The sequence below is a fragment of the Cervus elaphus genome, chromosome 24 (genome assembly GCF_910594005.1).
Source record: "Cervus elaphus chromosome 24, mCerEla1.1, whole genome shotgun sequence".
In the NCBI taxonomy this organism is placed as follows: domain Eukaryota; kingdom Metazoa; phylum Chordata; class Mammalia; order Artiodactyla; family Cervidae; genus Cervus; species Cervus elaphus.
The window spans coordinates 60122158-60136229 of record NC_057838.1 but is presented as its reverse complement, the minus strand read 5'-3'; positions in this window follow the sequence as shown (position 1 = coordinate 60136229).

The following is a 14072-nucleotide window of genomic DNA, read 5'->3' as shown; positions in this document are numbered from 1 at the left end:
AAGAGGAGGCTTGAGCATCGTGAGGAAGGAGGAGGTGGGGCAGCGAGGGGAGTTGGAGAGGCCATCTGCTGTTAGTCCGATGAGAGGAGGAAGAAGAGGCCTTCCTCTCTCCCTGAAGGAACTCGCTCAGCTGTTGGATGGTGGAGCCCAGGATCCTCGGGCAGCCCCCGAGATTGCAGTCTGGAATTTACCAGCAGGGGGCGCTGAGGCACAGGCTCAGCCGCACTGCGCAGGCAAGTAACCGCTGCCCTCCTGTGGCCTAGGGGACTGTGGGCGCCCGACTACCACAGGAGCCGAGGAACCTCTTTGGGGGAAGCCCCAGAGTGAGGTATCTCAGAGGGACAAAGTCCTGCACTGGGAGACGGGCGGGCCAAGGACATTTGTTATTTCTAAGTGAATTCATTTGCATCTATAGACTAGTGAGGCTGTGGGCTAACAATTTAACTTTGGGCTAACAATTTAAGAAATGAAAACAGAAAACTGAAAAAAGAAAATTGTAGGCTTTCCCTCTCGAGCTAATATTTGGGGTGTAGGGATGCCAAATAAAATACAGAGTGCCCAGTCATGTTTGAATGTTAAGTAAACAATGAAAGCTTTTTCTTTTTTGGTGTGAGTATATCCCATATTTGGGGTATACTTATACTAAAATTTTTAATGTTTATCTGACATTCAAATTTAACCGGGCGTCCTGTATTTTCGGGCTTCCCCAGTGGCTCAGCGGTAAAGAATCTGTCAGCAATAAAGGAGGAGTAGAAGACTCGAGTTCGATTTCTGGGTCGGGAAGATCCCTGGAGGAAGGAATGGTAACTCACTCCAATATTCTTGCCTGGAGAATCCCATGGACCGAGGAGTCTGGTGGGTTACAGTCCATGGGGTCGCAAAGAGTCGGACATGACTTAGCGACTAAACAATAACAAACATGGTTCACAGCTAAAAAGGTACAACGGGTAGTCAGTGAAGAATCTCCTTCTATCCCTGCTACCCATCCAGAGAGAAGGGCCCAGAGGCTGGGGGTGGGGAAGAATGGCAGGAGGCGAGTGAAGAATTCCTAAAGTCGGTGCTCAAGTCTGTGGGCCACATCCCTTTCCTTCCCCGGGCCCCTCCTCCGTTCCCTCCCTTCGCATCCCCACGCCACGATAGCTGTGGTAGGCGGAGAATCTCACCTCAGCCCTCCTCCCTTAGACCAGCCAACACCAGGACTCCGCTCAGGGAGGGGACATGGCGGGGCGAGGTGGAGGCACCGTGTCTGCTCTTAGGGGGACCGAGGCCCCGGCGTCCCTTCGAGGACCCTTCCAATCGGGCAACCCTGGAGAGACACCGGCGCGGCAGCAAATGAGGGTTACCGCGGGGGCGTGGATCCCGGGGGCGTGGCCCCCGAGAGAGAGGGACTCAGTCCCGCCCCCGCCGCGTCGCCATAGGGCGAGGCTGGGTAGGGGCGGGGCCGGCTGCTGGCCGCTGTGGCAGACCGCAGAGGGGGCGGGCTGAACTCCGCCACCGAGCGCGACTGTGCGAGAAGGTGCGAAGGTGCGACAGGCCGCGCAGCGAACGTTAGCGGCCAGGATGACACGGCGCGGAACCTCCCGGCTCACGACACCCAGACGGCTTGTGGCGCCAGAGGGCTCTCGAAGGGACCGCGGCAAGGCCACAGCGCGAAGTCTCTCACAGTCCGTTTAAGTAAGGCTGCATTTTGTATTTCCACACAGTTGAACGTCCTGGCGGCTAATTAAATGGTGAATAAGGCAAATCCTGAGGGAGAGCTCCTCTGGTTGCGGTCTCACAGGTAGCCTGTGAGAATGGTTGGCAGCTTTTTTCTGACGTACCTTGCAACAGTGAGAAGTGCAGGAGCGACCGGAGAGGTTGAAAAGTATCTGACAGAGCTCTTTCCCCCTATTTCCAGCGGAGTGAGGCGTGAAAGGAAGAGTAAGCTTGGGATGAAGAGAGACTAGTTGAAGCCTAAGGGCAGCTTTAAATAAGTCCGTCAGCGAAGCTGTGGGGAAGGGGAGGTGTTACACTCTTAACTGTGTGCCTGAAATTTTCCTGTTTTTCTCTAGTCCGCCTCATGACCCAGTCACCCGCTGGAGGGAGGTGTGTTTGTGTTTAATGGAGGGAATTTTAAATTTTTATGTATTTTTGACCACACTGGGTCTTGGTTGTTGCGCTGGCTCTTTCTAATTGCGGGTAGCGGGGGCTACTCTTCGTTGCAGTGCACGAAGGGGTACTGGGCTGATGGCGGTAGCTTCTCTTGTTGGGAAGCACAGGCTTTGGGGCGCGCGGGCTTCAGTAGTTGCGGCTCCCGGGCTTCGTTGCACGGCGGTACGTGGAATCTTCCCAGATCAGGAATCGAACACCTGTCTCTTGCATTGGCAGGTGGATTTTTTAAAAATTATTTATTATTATTATTGGCTGTGGTTGGTTTTTGTTGCTGCGCGGGTTTCTCTAGTTGCGCCAGAGGCGAGCAGAGGCTACTGTGCTTTGAGGGCATGCAGGATTCTCAGTGCGGTGGCTTCTTGTTGCGAACAACAGGCTCTAGACTCGGGGGTTTAGTTGCTCCGCGGCATGTGGGATTTTCCCGGACCGGGGTTGGAATCCGTGTCCCCTATATTGGCAGGGAGATTCCTAACCACTGGACCACCAGGAAAGTCCTGGAGGGAAATTTCTTGTGGTAAACTGTTGGTAGCCGTCAGCCTGTCTGGGTGGACCTGGTTCTCTGTCAAAAAGGGGCTTGGGTGAGGGTGGTTCAAGCCACTCTGCTCGCTGCTCCTCCTGGCCCAGAGTGGGGGCAGTGAACCCTCCGCCGAGGCAGATCCTTGAGGGAATATGGCAACCCAAGAAGTTAGTGATGTATTGATAGCAGAGGTGTTGGGGACCAAAAGTAGAGCTGAGGGACTGACACAGAGCCTGGAAGAAGATTCAAGCTCTTCCACTGGCCAAATTGTGTCAGGAAGTTTGCCGCAGAGCTCCTTTCTGGTCAGAGCTCTCTGTCCATTCCTCCGCCTTCACTGTGGCTGCTTTCACTCCCGCTCCTGGGGGCGGGGTTCGTGAGAAATAGCGGGGAAAGGAAGGGACGCTCAGGGTCTGAAAAAAAAATGTGCCCACCCCAGCCTCCTGCAGAAAAAGGGAAGGAGCCTACTATTCCCACCCTTGTGGGCCAGCGATGGCATTTTCTCAGTCTAGGGAAGAGGGGCTAGAACTGGGGAAAGCAGGGGAAGGAGAAAAGGGGGTGGGGTGTTAAAGGGAGTGGTAAGAGAGGGAGACGAGAAATAGAGGCAACTTGGGGTTGGGGAAGGCGGGAGGAGCAAGAGGAAGAAAGTAAACATGGACGCTTTAAAACTGAGGACTCTTGCCAAGATGTCAGGGTGTTTTTGTTTGTTTGTTTTGGTTTTTGTTTTAAAGAAAAATCGCTTTATTCTTTCTGTGAAAAAAATTCTCATAAACAATTTAAGCAGAAAAGTACAAAATAAAAATATTGCCTCGTTTCATCACTCAAATATAACCATCATTGACATTTCTTTTACAGCATCCTAAACATATTTCTATGCATTTTTACAGATTGAATGCAGATAGAAATACTTTCATAAAAATGGGATTGTGCCATATGTTTATTATTATTTTTTTTACTTAAGATTTAATTTTACTTGATTCTAATTGAAGAAAGTGAATGTGAAGTGAATCTGAATAAACTCTGAACTTCACATACATTTCTTCACCTCTAAAGATATTTTTCGCTTGAAAGATCTCTGTATGTTTAAGAAAAGAGACAGTGACATTTAGAGGTGAATATTCCTTTAGTCTCAGGGAATTGAAGGACAGTTTGACCTGTGGTCAACCTTCTTGCAACATGAACAAGAGGAGGATGAGCAAGAGGAGGATGACCTTTCTGAGGCACACTGCATCTGGTCCGAGGGTTGCTGATTGTCTAACCTGTCATTGGTGCGTTGCCAATGCAAGGATGGGTGCAAGGCAGACGGACACAGGTGCTATGGGGCTGTTGAGGTATTTCAGAGAAGGGAGCCCAGACACTGTAGCTTTTCTGTGCTTGTGTCTGTACTCACGTTGGTTTCCATCCCTCAGGGATGGTGGTATGAGAGACTCTGTCTGGGTCTCATGAACCTTGGGACACTGAGCTCCCTGTCCTGGATCATTTCTCCAAGTGAAACAAATTTGATGCTGGGACAGCTTCTTGTGTCTTGTGAGTTTGATTCACAAAATCTGAAACTCACCCTGGCGGTCTTGCAGCATTATGCTTTTTTTTTTTTATTAACCATATTCTCATTTTAGACTATATTGATTAATTAATTCCTTGTTGAGAAATTGAGAACATTTCTCATTAATTAGTAATTTTATACTGCATTAAAATGAAATTACAGCATTGATTAGTAGTTTTTCCCTGTCAGATTTCATCAGTTTCATTATGTTTAAATTCTGTTTGATGGCTCAGTAGTAAAGAATCTGCCTGCCAATTCAGGAGACACAGTTCAGGGTCTGATCCCTGGCTTGGGAAGATTCCCTGGAAAGGAAATGGAAACCCAGTCTGGTATACTTGCCTGGAGAATGCTATGGACAGAGGATCTTGGAGGGCTACAGTTCATGGGGTCGCAAAAGAGTCAAACATGATTTAGCGACTAAACAACAACCGAACAAACTTACTTAGTCATCTAATAGTCATTCCAAATTTTGAACCAGTCTGTTGTTCCATGTCCAGTTCTAACTGTTGCTTCTTGACCTGCATACAGATTTCTCAGGAGGCAGGTTAGGTGGTCTGGTATTCCCATCTCTAAGATTTTCCACAGTTTGTTGTGATCCACACAGTCAAAGGCTTTCTTTGATTAAATAAGTAGATATTTTTTGGAACTCTCTTGCTTTCTCGATGATCCAACAGAGGTTGGCAATTTGTCTGTCAAACCTTCTCTGCCTTTTCTAAATCCAGCTTGAACATCTGCAAGTTCACAGTTCACATACTGTTGAAGCCTTACTTGGAGAATTTTGAGCATTACTTTACTAGTGTGTGAGATGAGTGCAATTGTGCAGTAGTTTGAACATTCTTTGGAATTGCCCTTCTTTGGGATTGGAATGAAAACTGACCTTTTCCAGTCCTGTGGCCACTGCTGAGTTTTCCAGATTTGTTGGCATATTGAGTACAGCACTTTCACAGCATTATCTTTGAGGATTTGAAATAGCTCAACTGGTCCACTTGACTTCGCATTCCAAGATGTCTGGCTATAGGTAGGTGATCACACCATCGTGGTTATCTGGGTTGTGAAGATCTTTTTTGTATAGTTCTTCTGTGTATTCTTGCCACCTCTTCTTAATATCTTCTGCTTTTGTTGGGTCCATACTATTTCTGTCCTTTATTGAGCCCCTCTTTGCATGAAATGTTCCCTTGATATCTCTAATTTTCTTGAAGAGATCTCTAGTCTTTCACATTCTATTGTTTTCCTCTATTTCTTTGCATTGATCGCTGAGGAAGGCTTTCTTATCTCTCCTTGCTATTCTTTGGAACTCTGCATTCAAATGGGTATATCTTTCTTTTTCTCCTTTGCCTTTCACTTCTCTTCTTTTCTCAGCTATTTGTAAGGCCTCCTCAGACAACCATTTTGCCTTTCTGAATTTCTTTTTTTGGGGGATGGTCTTAATCACTGTCTCCTGTACAATGTCACAAACCTCCGTCCATAGTTCTTCAGACACTCTTGTCTATCAGATCTAATCCCTGGAGTTTATTTGTCACTTCCACTGTATAATCATAAGGGATTTGATTTAGGTCATACCTGAATGATCTAGTGGTTTTCCCTCCCTTCTTCAATTTAAGTCTGAATTTGGCAATAAGGAGTTCATGATCTGAGCCACAGTCAGCTCCTGGTCTTGTTTTTGCTGACTGTATAGAGCTTCTCCATCTTTGGCTACAAAGAATATAATCAATCTGATTTCGGTATTGACCATCTGGTGATGTCCATGTGTAGAGTCTTCTCTTGTGCTGTTGGAAGAGGGTGTTTGCTATGACCAGTGCGTTCTCTTGGCAAAACTCTTTGTTAGCCTCTGCCCAGCTTCATTTTGTACTCCAAGGCCAAATTTGCCTGTTACTCCAGGTGTCTCTTGACTTCCTACTTTTGCATTCCAGTCCCCTATGATGAAAAGGACATCTTTTTTGGGTGTTAGTTCTAGAAGGTCTTGTAGGTCTTCATAGAACCATTCAACTTCAGCTTCTTCAGCATTATTGATTAGGACATAGACTTGGATTACTGTGATATTGAATGGTTTTCCTTGGAAACAAACTGAGATCATTCTGTCGTTTTTGAGATTGCACCCAAGTACTGCATTTTGGATTCTTTTGTTGACTATAAGGGCTACTCCATTTCTTCTAAGGGATTCTTACCCACAGTAGTAGATATAATGGTCATCTAAGTTAAATTTGCCCATTCCAGTCCATTTTATCTCCTGTTTGACCTCCTGTTCCAGTCCAGGCCATCTCCTGTTTGACCACTTCCAATTTTCCTTGATTCATAGACCTGACATTCCAGGTTCCTATGCAATATTGTTCTTTACAGAATTGGACTTTACTTCCATCACCAGTCACATCAACAACTGAGCATTGTTTTGCTTTGGGTCTGTCTCTTAATTCTTTCTGGAGTTATTTCTCCACTCTTCCAGTAGCATGTTGGGCACCTACTGACCTGGGGAGTTCATCTTTCAGTGTCATATCTTTTTGCCTTTTCATACTGTTCATGGGGTTCTCAAGGCAAGAATACTGAAGTGGTTTGCCATTCCTTTCTCCAGTGGACCACATTTTGTCAGAACTCTCCACCATGACCCATCCGTCTTGGTGGCCCTACACAGCATGGCTCATAGTTCATTGAGTTAGACAAGGCTGTGGTCCATGTGATCAGTTTGATTAGTTTTCTGTGATTGTGGTTTTCATTCTGTCTGCCCTCTGATGGATAAGGATAAGAGGCTTATGGAAACTTCCTGATGGGAGAGACTGACTGTGGGGGAAACTGGGTCTTGTTCTGATTGGCGGGGCTATGCTCAGTAAGTGTTTAATCCAGTTTTCTGTTGATGTGTGGGTCTGTGTTCCCTCCCTGTTGTTTGACCTGAGACCAAACTATGGTGGAGGTAATGAAGAAAATGGGAAAGGAGTAGATCAAGGCTGAATATTGTCACCCTGCTTATTTAACTTATATGCAGAGTATATCATTCAAAATGCTGGGCTGGATGAAGCACAAGCTGGAGTCAAGATTGTCAGGAGAAATATCAGTAACCTCAGATATGCAGATGACACCACCCTTATGACAGAAAGTGAAGAAGAATTAAAGAGCCTCTTGATGAAAGTGAAAGAGGAGAGTGAAAAAGTTGGCTTAAGGCTCAACATTCAGAAAACTAAGATCATGGCATCTGGTCCCATCACTTCATGGCAAATAGATGGAGAAACAATGGAAATGGTGACAGACTTTATTTTGGGGGGCTCCAAAATCACTGCAGATGGTGACTGCAGCCATGAAATTAAAAGATGCTTGCTCCTTGGAAGAAAAGCTATGACCAACCTAGACAGCATATTAAAAAGCAGAGACATTACTTTGCCAACAAAGGTCCATTTTGTCAAAGCTATGGTTTTTCCAGGAGTCATGTATGGATGTGAGAGTTGGGTGTATTCTTTCTATCTTGAGTTGTTTGAGTTTTTGTATATTTTGGATATTAACCCCTTATCAGATAGATCATTTGCAGTTATATCTTCTGCAATTCAGTAATTATTCAGTAAACTTCTGCAGTTCAGTAAACTATTTTGTTAATAGTTTCCTTTACTGTGCAAAAGCTTTTTAGTTTGATATAGTCCTATTGGTTTATTTTTGCTTTTGTTTGCCTTGCCTGAGGAGACACATCCAAAAAAATTATTATCAAGGCCAATGTCAAAAAACTTACAGTTTATGTTTTCTTCTAGAAGTTTTATGGTTTTAGGTCTTAAATTTAAGCTTTTTATTTTTTTAATCCATTTATTTTTATTTTTTATTGAAGTATAGTTGACATACCATATTATATTTGGTTTTTAAATGCATTTTGAATTTATTTTTGTACATGATATAAGAAAGTAGTCTGGTTTGATTCTTTTGCATGCAGCTGTCCAGTTTTACCAACACTATTTATTGAAGAGGCTGTCTTTTTCCCATTGTATATTCTTGCCTCCTTTGTCAGAGCTTAATTGCCCATATAATCATTAATATAATGAACCCATATACATGTGGATTCATTTGTGGACTCTCTATTCTGTTCCATTGATCTGTGTGTCTTGTTTTTACACCAGTGCATATTGTTTTGATGACTGTAGCTTTGTAATATAGTTTGAAATCAGGGGGTGTGATACCTTCAGTTCTGTTGTTCCTTATCAAGATTGTTTTGGTTATTTGGGGACTTTTGTATTTTATTAAAATTTTCAGAATTATTTATTCTAGATCTGTGAAGAATGCTATTGGTGTACTGATAGAGATTGCACTGAATTTGTAGATTGCTTTGGATAGTATGGTCATTTTAACAGTGTTAATTCTTCTAATCCATGAACATGATACATCTTTCTCTCAGTTTATGTCATCTTCAGTTTCTTTCATCAGCCTCTTAAAGTTTTCCGAATACAGATCTTTCACCTCCTTAAATTTATTCCTAGGTATTGTATTTCTTTTGATGTGATTGTAAATGGAATTATTTTATTAATTTCTTTTGCTGATAGTTTGTTCTAACTGTATATAAATGCAGTAGACTTCTGGGCTGGGAAGCTCAATGCAGGGCTCAGATCACTCACTCCTTGGACAGAACCTCAGCAATTAGAATTGTTCTTCTGTTTGTGGATCTCCCATCTGGGGATATGGGTCTTGACTCTACCACATCTCTCCCCTTCCTACTCCTTGTGGTTCCTTCTTTATATCTTTAGTTGTAGATCTTTTCTGCTAGTCTTCTGACTTTTCTTATCAATAGTTTCTTTATAGAGTTGTGATTTCGGTATACCCATGAGCTCAGGGTCTTCCTACTCACCATGTTGACCATACTATCTAGGAAAGATTTCAGATCTTAGGTTTTATTAGTTTACTTTGCCAAATTTTAATAGAAATTCTTCTTAATAAAAAGACTCCCTTGCTTCCAATGATTATATCCCTCTTTTTATTATGAAAAATTATATGTAAAAAGTAGAATACCTCAGTGGACCCATTAGCTACCTTTTAGAATTATCAATTTCTGCCTAGTATTTTTTCATATTTACTCCCATTCTCTTCCGCCCTGTCCTTCTAGAATTTTAAAAATGTAAACCAGGAGTGTTCTTGTCCTTTTAATGTAAACAATAAACAGCATTTATTATTTATTGTGTTCAAGAATATCATATATGTTATTATACATATTGTGCATAGGTTATTTCATTTTATCCAATACCTATATTAAGTAGATTTTATTAATATACCCATTATACAGACATAAAATAAATTTTTATTGAAAAATGCACACAATTCATAGAAGTAAATCTCAAATCTTTTTACAAAGTGAACATACCTTAGGATGTTTTCCTCTTGGCTTTTTTGCTTGAATAAAAGGTTGACTGATTTAAATATTTTGAAGTCATATTTCCTAGTTTTTACCTAATGTCCTTTTTCTGTTCTAGGACCTCATCCAGGACACTACATTATATTTAGTTGTTGAGTCTCCTTAGGCTGTTGGAGGAGGTCATCCAGAGAGCATAATGCTGGTTGATCCTTGAGTTGGACTCAGGAAATCAGAGGCTCCTTATCCCCTCCTTGTCTTTGGAATGTATGTCTGCCTGCCATTCCCATAGTGGGAGCTGTTTCAAGGATGCAGCCTCGACAGAGTAATGTGTTGTTGAGAACATCTGTGTGGTACATGACCAAATCCCATTAAGGCCTCTACATAAACTTTTAAGATTCTGGTCAGTGTGTGCAGAGATCTACTTGTCTGCAGCTGCCCAAAGTGAACCTTGAAAGTAAGTTCCCTTGCTTATTAAATATGCCACCTACTAATCTGGAGTGATCTCCCTCTTTCTTCTGTCTCTCCTTGCCTTCCATGTACAGGGCCAATTTGTGAACCAACAAGCTCCTCTAAATTAAAAGAAAATTTATTTATCTTTTTTCTCCAGTTTTATTGAGATATAATTGACACACATCACTATGTAAGTTTACAGTGTACATCATAACGGCTTCATTTACGTATATTGTGAAATAATTATTGTAGTAAGTTTATTTAACATCCATCATCTCATAGCTTCCTAGCTGGTGCTAGCAGTAAAGAACTTGACTGCCAATGCAGGAGCACCAGGTTTGATCCCTGGGTTGGGAAGTTCCCCTGGAGAAGGAAATGGCAACCCACTCCAGTATTCTTGCATGGAGAATCATCTCATATAGATACAATAAAAAGAAAAATTTAAGGAAAAAAAAAACTTTTCCTTGTAATGAGAACTATTAGAATCTACTCTCTTCACAACTTCTATGTGTATCACACAGCACTGTCAACTGTAGTCATCATGTTATGTCCCTCTTCATTGTTGTTGTTTAGTCACTAAGTTATGTCCAACTCTTTTGTGATCCCATGGACACAGCCCACCAGGCTATTCTGTCCATGGGATTTCCCAGACAAGAATACTGGGGTGGGTTGCCATTTCTTCCTCCAGGTTATATCCCTGTTGCTGCTGCTGCTAAGTCACTTCAGTCGTGTCCTACTCTTTGTGACCCCATAGACGGCAGCCTACCAGGCTCTGCCGTCCCTGGGATTCTCCAGGCAAGAACACTGGAGTGGGCTGCCATTTCCTTCTCCAATGCGTGAAAGTGAAGTCGCTCAGTCGTGTCTGACTCTTCGCGACCCCATGGACTGCAGCCCACCAGGCTCCTCTGCCCATGGGATTTTCCAGGCAGGAATACTGGAGTGGGGTGCCATTGCCTTCTCCAGTTATGTCCCTAGTACTTACTTATTTTATAACTAGAAGTTTGTACCTTTTGACCACCTTCCTCATGGTCCACAGTCCTTCCTTCAGAACTTGGTAGACATTTCTTTACTGTCTTCTAGCTTTGAATGTTGCTGTAGAAAACTCTGATGCCTGTGTGATTTTAAAACAAATATTGAGAAGTATTTTACATATTTAAAATGCATAGATTTTTAAGGGTACAAGTCTGTGAATTTTGACAAATGTGTACACCCATGTAAACATCACTCAAATCTAGATTTCCCATTACTCGTGAAAGTTCCCTGAGGCCCCTTTTCCAGCCCATTCCCACTTCCTCCTAGAGACAACTGTTCTGATTTCGATCATTATAGATGATTTTTTGCCTGTAACGGAACTTTCTAAGATGGAACCATACCATATATGTTCTTGTGTCTGATTTTTTTTTTCTCATTCCGTTTACCATCGTGTTATTCATGTTGTGAGCATCAGGTCTTTGTTCCTTTTTACTGCCGAATAGTATTCCATTGTACAAATACACCATAATTTGGTTATCCATTCTCCTGTTGATGTATATTTTAGATTGTGTCCAGTTTTTAAAGATATATGTATATATATGTATATGTATGTATACACACACACTGAACACTTCTGGGCAAGACTTTTTGTGGACGTAAGTTTTCACTTCTTTCTAGTAAATGCCTAAAAGGTTGAGTCATGGGGTCAGTGTTTGTTTGTTTGTTTAAAATCTTTATTAAAAATTCCAAATTTTTTCTCAAGTAATTGTATCATTTTGCAGCTATATATGAGGACTCCAGATACTCCATCTCTTTATCACCTGTCAGTCCTTTAACTCACACGCTCATGCATGTGTGTGTGTGTGGTGGTTATCTTACTGTGGTTTTAATTTGTATTTCTCTGGTTATTAATTATAATAAATATCTCATGTACTTTTTGACTATTCATAGATCTTTTTGAAGTATTTTTTCAGGCCTTCTGCCCATTTTTATTGGGTTATCTTTTAATATTGATATGTTTGAATCAGGATACATATTCAGGATGAGTCCTTTATCAGATAAATGTATTGTGAATCCTTTCCCTACTCTGTAGCTTTGCTTTTAATCATCTTGTTCTATTAATGAACAAAGACTTAAATTTGGCTGAAGTACAGTTTATCAGTTTTTTTAATGCTTAGTGCTTTTTATGTCCTGTTCAGAAATTCTATGCTTGCTTGAAGTTTGTGAAATTTTGCCCTATTTTTTTATCCATACTATTTTTTTTTAGTGAGGTAAAATTTTTTTTTTAGTGAGGTGAAAAGATCCTGATGCTGGGAAAGATTGAGGGCAGGAGGAGAAGGGGACAACAGAGGATGAGATGGTTGGATGACATCACTGACTCCATGGATATGAGTTTATGTAGACTCCAGGAGTTGATGATAGGACAGGGAGGCCTGGCGTGCTGCGATTAATGGGATTGCAAAGAGTCAGACACGACTGAGCAACTGAACTGACTGAGGTAAAATTAACATAACATAAAGTAATTTTAAAGTGAACAATCCAGTGACATTTGGTAAACTCACAGTTTTGAACAACCAATACCTCTATCTAGTTCCAAAACATTTTCATCACCTCCAAAAAAACTTTGTGTTATTAAACAGTTACTCCCCGTTCCTCCTTTCTCCAGCCCCTCACAAAACCATCTGTCAGTCTACTTTCTATCTCTATTGATTTAGTTATCCTGGATGTTCCATAAAAATGGAATCATGCAATGTGTGACTTTGTATGTCTGGCTTCTTTGACTTAGCATAATGTGTTTTGTGTTCATCTGTGTTTTATTAGTACCTCATTTTCTTGGTTGAATGATATTTCATTGTATGTATACACTACATTTTGCTTATCCATTCATCCACTGATGAACATGGATGAATGCTTATCCATTCATCCTCTGATGAACATCCACTGTATCCATTCATCTCTCAGTGGAGATTTAGGTTTCCATGACTTGGCTATTGTAAACAGTGCTGCTGTGAGTAGTTTCCACCTTTTATTTATTGCACATAGTGCTGCTATAAACAGTCATGTATGAATATTTAATTGAGTATCTATTCTCAATTCTTACAGGACATCTTTTCATGTGTTTGTTAGTCATTTACATAACTTCTTTAGAGAAATGTCTATTCAAGTCCTTTGCCCATTTTAAAATTGGCTTCTTTGCATATTTGTTGTTGAGTTATAAGAGTCCTTCATTATATTTTGAATACTAGACCCTTATCAGATATATGATTTGCAAGTATTTTCTCCTATTTTGTAGGTTGTCTTTTTTCTTTCTTTTCTTTCTACCCTCCTCCTGGCTCCCTACCGCCCCCCCCCACCCCCTTGCATGCAGCGTGGGGGATCTTAGTTCCCTGACCCTGACCATGGATCAAACCCACACCCCCTGCAGTGAAAGTCTTAATCACTGGACCACCAGGGAAGTTCCAGTCTTTATCTTTCTTAACAATGTCCTTTGGTGCACAGAAGTTTGTTTTTTAATTTTAATGAATTTATCTTTTTTGTTTTGTTACTCATGCTTTTGGTGTCATATTTAAGAATCCATTTGCCAAATTCAAGCTCATAAAGATTTATCCCATTGTATTCTTATACGAATTTTATGGTTTTACAGGTTCTACTGCCTGTGGGATAGCGTGGATCGCATGCCCTCCCCTTTAAGTGGATGTAGGAGGTGGTTTGGGGACTGACAGATCCAACCAGCACCCCATGGAGAAGGGGCAGGGTTGTTCAAAGCAAGAGGCGGTGGGCATACACATTGCATTTCACCCAATGACTGCCCAGCATCCATGTAAACCTTCTTTTCCCCACATGTGCCCTCTCAAAAATGCTCTTGCTACTTGATAGAGGTGGTGGTTGCAAAACGTTGGGACTGTATTGTACTAAATGGCGCTGAATTGTACATTTTGAAATGGTTAATGTTATGTGAATTTCACCTCAATAAAAAGATATTTAAAAAAGAATCTTATGGGTTTACCTTTTATATTTAGGTCATTGATCCATTTTAATTTTTATGTACGCTGGTAGGAATCCAACTTCTTTTTTTGCATATGGATATGTAGGTATCCCAGTACTGTGTCTGTCCTTATGCCAGCACCACACTGCTT